Genomic DNA, 7,834 nt, shown 5'->3' with positions numbered 1-7,834 from the left:
TTTTTGATTTATTGTAGAGATAAGGTCTCCCCAAGGCCCAGGTGGGTCTCGAACCTCCATGAACCTAAGATTAATTGGAATTCCTGAGGCAGATAGAGAGACAGAGACTACCCTGGAACAAACATTTCATGAAATTATTCAAGAAAACTTCCCACAGCTCATCAGTGACATGACCATTCAAACACAAGAGATTCAGAGAACCCCTGAAAGACAACCAATAAGAAGACTAACTCTTAGACACAAAGTAATTCACCTATACAAAGTAAGTATAAAAGAAAAAACCCTAAAGACAGAAAGAGAAAAATGTCAGACTACCTACTGGGAAAGACCAATTAGAACTGCAGCAGACTTATTTACTGCAACACTTCAGGCTAGGAGAGCTTGGAACCCAATCTTCAAAATTCTCAAAGATAAACAGTTTCAACCCAGAATTATCTACCCAGCTAAGCTACATTTTATCAGTGATGGAGAATTAAAATCTTTCCCAGACATTCAATCCCTAAGAGCTTATGTTGTCTCCAGACCAGCTCTACAAGGAATCTCATTATGATGTTTGGTTGGTAAGCAATGCGATGAAGCACCTACTTTTAATAGACAATATCAGGGACATGTTGTCCAGATTAAGATTCCAGAATTCAGAGAGTTCATTCAATGTTGGTTCATTTAGAGAAAAACCCGTGTGTGTGTGTGTGTGTGTGTGTGTGTGTGTGTGTGTGTGTGTGTAGACAGGAAGTAAAAAAATTTGGAAGGTCACTGGGAAAGAAGTTTTTGTGTGTATGTGTGTTATATGTATATATTTATATATACTTAAAATATTTTTACTGATAAAGATACTTTATCAAAAAGGATTTTGAAGCTTATTTTTGAAAACAATATATCTAGTTCAAGAAGGAAAATGATTGAATAATTAGAATGTGGCATGTATAATATCAAATTAAATGACCTTGTACATTATATTAAGTGAACAGTTAAATTAACTTTATGATCTATATAAAACAAATATTTGAATGTGAACAAGTGAAATTAAGTTAAAATTATTTTTCATAATATAACAGCTGATTTTATGTGTGCCGATGCATTAATATAAAATGGTATTGCTCTATAAAACCACTCTAAACAGAGTGTTATCTTATTTAATATATTTACATACATGTTAAACTCCTTTCTTATGAAATAATTTAACCTTCCAAAGTACAAGAGAGTTAGTGCTAGAGTGTTCTACCCAAAATGCAAGTTAGCAGAATTCTGTGGAAATTCTAACCATGATGGAGAACCAGGACACAAATGAGTAATATGGTTAAATTCTCAGTGGATTGTCAAAAAGATCTTTTCTTACAGACATTATCTAGTTTCTGTTGTCTTGTTACTCAGCAAGTACTTCATGTAGTAACTCTACAAGGCAATCTGGAAATAATAATAATACACACAAATGCCAAATCTTTTTATATGGTACAAAAATCTAATAATTTCCTTTTTCAGAATGTTCTTTATTCATTCATTTTAATATAACATAATTAACTATGCAAAGGATTTTCCCAACTTACTTTGTTAGACAGAATAACTGAAATATACAAGAAAACTCATTTTACCCAGGGCATTTACCTCACTCTCTGACACTACTCCTTTCTTGGTTTGCACTCCTCTCTGAGAGAACTGTCCAAAAAGTCTCTCCTGTCAGCATTTTCTCCTTGTGATCGTGAGCAAGCGAATTGATGTCTCAGACCTGATTTATCCTCTGCACAAGGATGACAACAGTGAACTCATCAGGTTGTTGCTAGTATTTAATAAAATAACTGTGCCATTGCCCAACATTGTGTTTGCTATATAATATAGTTTTCAAAATGCAGTTCTCTTTTTAGTCCAATTTTCACTCTTCCTTTCCAGGTTTCCCATATTCCTGTTAACTTTTAGTTAAGTTCTTTCCAATGTTTTTGTCTCTAGTCACATCTTAATCCTTAGGTTATTAGAGTTTTCTGCAAAACTAGCCCTTCATTGCTAAGATCCCTTAACCATGCTATCCTTAGTCATTTTTCTATGGAAAATTTTTGTTTGTGATAGTAGCCAAATCCAAGTTACAATAAACATAAGTTTTGTGTGTCAGAGAACTTAAAGAATTTATACAATATTCTCTAATATGTTTTTCAAAAAGTATTTTTGGGGGTAATTTTCATTATTTTAAGGCATCACTAACCAACTCTTGATTTTTCTGGGAATAATTTTTCAGTCTCTACGTTATCCTTGTCCTTTATTTCTCCTCTCTATTTTGCCTGCCTCTTGGCTATTTTTCCAGTTCATTAATGCTTCTATCAGAGGATGAGAAATGGAAATGAAAGAAGATGAAGCTCAAATTCAGGCAGGACATATGCAACATAAAACGAACCTTCAGGGATGAAAGAAAATCTATCCAGCTGGTGGTGGGGATCTTAATGCCTGAATTATACTCACTATTTGATTTCAGACTGTTATCCACACAGAGCTTGTCAGCTGCTTACACTCCATTTTCTTCTTGAAATGGTCGATTGGTACTCATTACTATGGTGATATTCATTAGCCACCCAGACCATCAAGCATGCTGAGTGATTGTCTTGATCTCTGACTGGTGGGCAAGAGTCCCCATAGAGTTTTCAGCTTTCCTGTTCTATTTGCTGATTCATTTACCTAGTCTCATTCCTCATCTGCCTATCAGGGCTTGGCTTTTCCCAACAACTTCATATTGGTAGACTGGTCAGTTACACTTATAGCCTAGAGCCAATATAGCTAGAAACTTCAAAGACACAGGGAGATCTGACTCCACTCACTTTTTTGGATTGGAATGAAGGTAGATCTGGTTTACATTCTTGAATGAACTGTCTTTTCTAAGGCTTGGTCATCAGTAATTTTCCTTATCTTTTCCTGGGAGTTTTATTTTTTTATAAAATTATCATAGTCCATGCCAAAATATAGCCTTGACAAAAAATCAATTTATTTTTCAAACATCAAAATTCTGTTTGTTAAAACAAGTCACACCATATATAGTTAGCCTGGTGTTATATTTTGGTAACACCTTTTATTCACAGATGTGGTTATGGAATTGTGGATACCTGTGGATTTTAAGCAATTCTACTGCAAATTCCTGGTGGCATGAGAATTAAGAATATAGTTGACTGAATGTGTGTAAATAAGTTATGGTGTCAAAATGGCACTAAACTCTCAACCAGAGTGTATTTCAATGATTAACAATATGGACTTTAATACAACTTCTGAAATACTATATTAAATGTTTCTTTTAATTTAAGTCATTAAGTGAGCCTTCTTCACCCATAGAAACAGAATAGAAAAAAGCTGTGAGAAACTCCTGGTCAAACACTTGTTGGATATTTCAGTTGCCTGTTGTTGGCTTAATATTGATCATTTCATTTGTGAATTTTATTCAGGTTTCCAAAAATGCACTTGAAAACTGAAATACTAAATATTGGACTCTCTGCCCACCCCCAGCTGGATAAATTGACACAATTTATTCCACTTAGAATTGTGGAATGATCTTAGTAAAGAAAAGTGAAGCTTGATGGAGCAACTGTGGCAGAAAGCTTTTCTGATCAGGCTCATTTTTGCTGTAGTTAGACAGAAAATATTTATGACAGAATATGCTGATGAGGCAAAGATAAAGGGGGCTAGAATGAGAAAGGAGGGCCAGGAAATAAGTGGGAAATTCACATGAAAAGCAGAGCTCAGTAGAGCTAAATTTCCTGAATGCAGGGCTGTGCGAGTACGCTCCATATCCTGAAGAAAGAGAGAGGGTAGCCAGATACTGAAAGTCACATTTTAAAAATACCTTCTCTCATTATTATTGTTAAAGGAATTGGACTGGAAAGCAATGTATGAGGGAGGTTGGCATGGTACAAAATTCATTTCATAACCATTACTGGATTTCAAGAAACTGGCTCAGGAATTTGAAAAGGCAAGTTACTGTATGTATGAGGAGTGATGGCCTGGTCTTCAGGACACTGTGAAGGTAGACAAAAATCCCACGCTGAAAACTTATAACAGTAGGGAGATTAATCCCTTCTCCTCCAACTATACAAGGCTATGGTGTTAGAGCTCAGACAAGAACCCAGGAAAGCAAAGGGGAGCAAAGAAGGAACATACTTTTCTATCACCAAATTGTCATATTCATGTCACAAAGAAAATAGAATAAAACAACCCAAAATGGTACTTTTTCATGTCTTGAGCATATAATTGAGATCTTAGGCTACTTTTAGAATTGAAATGTGTGGTAATTAACTCTCTTATCAGACAACAGCCAGACTGCAATGATTATCTAGAAGAGTTAGAATGGGAGTGTGCTCTCTAGTCAACATGACCTTTATCATTTATTAGGTTGTTTATCTGACTGCTTTAAAAATGTTTCTTCAGAAAGTTTTCTTCTTAACTACATGGGTAAATATCATTGTAGTCTTTATTAATTGATTGTTAAAGTCACATTCAGAGTTCCACGTATTGCATTTGCAAAGGTCAGCAATGTTTTGCACATAAATGGCATTTGGGGGGTTCTATAAATAATATTACTGATTTCAAAATGTCACATGGAAAGAAAAAAATGGTCTCTTTGCTGCACTTGTTTCATATACATCATATACTTTTGTAAAGGATTCCTTAGCCAACATACTGTATAATGTGCTCGTCTTAACACTGACATTTCTCCCCTCTTTAATCTGGATTTTACTGTCACTGGGTGAGAAGGAAGGAGTATGCTTCTTAGGCTCAGCAATCACTTTACATCTTATTAGGAGAATCATTGGAATCACGAGACTTTGAAAGTTGAAAGAAATGTTAAAGATTAGTTCAAATGACTCCTTCCATTAAAGGACACATTAAGACTAAACATGTCACATGGCTTGTTTTAGTAAGAGAACTAGTTGTGACACAATGGACCTAGGACCTGAGGACTTTGATTCTCAGTTCTGTGCTTTTTGGTGATGTAATCTCAATGAACTGTTAGACACATTTTGTTTTAGGTAAAAGGTCCTCACAAAGCTTGTTCTAAAAAACAAAGTCTTAATTAGAATTTCATATTTTATTCAAAATAAACATTTAATAATAAAATTAAACCTTTAATAATAAACCATGAACACATGTTATTCAAAAAGTAAATTTAATATAGAGATAATTCTTTTGTGTAAAATGAATATAGAAAGTTGTCAAATAATACGTGTATTCCCTGGAAAATTATTACACAGTAAATACTTTCATGAAATCAGTACATAAATAAGGAAATAGAATATTTTCTGAATCCCAGAAATCTCTCTCTTGGTTCTTGTCTAGTCGTCACTGTTACCTCTCCCAAAGTCAATCACAACCTTTATTTCTGTCACCACATATTATTTTTTAACTTTTAAAAAAATATATAAAAATAATACGCACGCATGTATATATTCTTCTGCATTTGCTTTCTTTTCCCTCAAAATTTTGTTACAAAAGTTATCAGTGTTGTTTCATATAATTTATTTCCTTTCATTGTTGTATGTTCTTCCTTTGCACAAATATGTCACCATTTATTTATCTACTCCAATACTGATGTGCAATTGGATTGCTTCCAATTAGGACTACAGGTTGAATATTCCTTACCCAAAATTCTTGGCACCAGAAGTATTTTGGATTTTGGATTTTTTTCAGATCTTGAAACACTTGCACACATATAATGAGATATCTTAAAGAATAGGACCCAGGTCTAAACACCAAATTTATTCATGTTTCATATATACATTATATACATACCCTGTAGGTAATTTTATCTAATATTTTAAATAATTTTGTGCATGAAACAAAGTTTTGACTACAACTCATCATATGAAGTCAGGTGTGGAATTTTTCTCTTGTGACTCAAAAAGTTTTGGATTTTGGAACTTTTCAGATTTTGGATTTTAGTGCTAGAGATACTCAAACTACATCACAAACAATGTTTCCATGAACATTCGTGTTTATGTTTCTGAATGCACATATGTACCATATACCTTAGGCTATTCCTAGAAGTGGAATAAAGTAATGAGGTATGCATATACTTTATACTTTAAAGTATGAGGTATGCGTGTTTGTAAGACACTGTCAGCTTTCCAAAGTGGTTGTGTCACTTTACACTCCCAATAGCAGTGTATACCTTCACATTCAAACAAAAGGTTGACATTACCATTTGAAAACATTATTTTTTATTAACATCTGATACTTGTAGGTATTTATGGGGTACAGAATGGTATTTTGTTACATGTATACAAACTTCCAGCACTTTGAGAATATACAATAAAATATTTTTAACTATAGCCACTCTACAGTGCTATGGAACCCAGCACTTATTCCTCATGTGCAGCTGTGAGTTTGTATCTGTTAACCAACCTTTCTCTAGTAACCACATTCCTACTCTCCTTTGATGAGTTTAACTTTTTTTAGTACCAATATATGAGTGAGAATATGTGGTACTTATATTTCTGTGCCTGACATTTCATTTCATATAATGTACTCCATTCACATTCGTGTTGCTACAAATGACAAGATTTCATTTTTTAATAGCTGAATATTATTTCACTGTGTATATACACCACATTTTCTTTATTTGTCTGCTATTGAACACTTAGATTGATTCCATATCTTGGCTATTGTGAATAGGGCTGCAATAAACATGGGGGTGCAGATATCTCTTTTATATAATGATCACCTTTTCTTTGAATAAATATCTAGAAGTAGTCAGTGGTAGTTCTATTTTTAGTTTTTGAGGAACTTTCATACTGTTTTTCTTTTATAATGACTGCATTAATTTTATGATCAACAGTGCATAAGGTTTTTTTCCTCCACATCCTAACTTACATTTGTTAATTTTTGTCTTTTTTGATAATAGCTATTCTAACTAAGGTGAGATGATATCTCACTGTGGCCTTGATTTCCATTGCTTTGATGATTAGTGATGTTGAGCATTTCTTCATATACCTATTGACCATTTTTATGTCCTTTTTGAGAATTTTTTTTTTCAGCTTTGGCAGTTTTTAAGCATGATTTTTTTTATTAAACTGCTGAATTGTTTGAGTTTCTTGTATGTTCTGGATATTAATCTCCTGTCAAAAGAACAGTTTGCAGTAATTTCTCCCACTCTGGAGGCTGTTTGTTTACTCTATTGTTTTCTTTTCTGTACAGAAGATTTTTAGTTTGATGTAATATCATTTGTTTATTTTTGCTTTGCTGTTTATTGATCTTAGCCATAAAATCTTTGCCCAGATCAATGTCCTGAAACATTTTTCTCTATGTTTTCTTCTATTAATTGTATAGTTTCAGATATTACATTTAGTATTTAATCTATTTTGAGTCTATTTTTTTTGTATATGATGAGAGACAGGGGTCTAGTCTTATTTGAATATCAAGCTTTCCCAGCACCATTTTGAAGGGGCTGTTTTTTCACTTTGCATATTCTTAGTATCTTTCTCAGAAATCAGTTGACTGAAAATATGTGGATTTATTTCTGGGTTCTTTATTCTGGTTCATTGGTCTCTGTGTCTGTTTTCATACTAGTATCATCATATTTTGGTTACTATAGCTTTGAATTGCTTTTTGATGTCATGCTTCTTTGTTCTTTTTGTTCAAGATTGCTTTGTTTGTTCATGATCTTTGGTGGTTCCATATAAATGTCAGTATTTTTTTTTCTATTCCTATGAAGAATATCATTGGTATTTTGATAAGGATTACTTTGAATCTATAGATTGCTTTGGATTGTACAGTCATTTTATTTATTTTTAACATTTAAATTTTTTATTTTAAAGATGTGGGGTACAATTCAGGATTAGGTATACAAATATTCATTATGCATGTTCCCTTA

This window comes from Carlito syrichta, unplaced genomic scaffold (assembly GCF_000164805.1).
Source record: "Carlito syrichta isolate Samal-C Ts95f unplaced genomic scaffold, Tarsius_syrichta-2.0.1 Scaffold288163, whole genome shotgun sequence".
Lineage (NCBI taxonomy): Eukaryota > Metazoa > Chordata > Mammalia > Primates > Tarsiidae > Carlito > Carlito syrichta.
Note: the sequence above shows the minus strand (reverse complement) of the source record.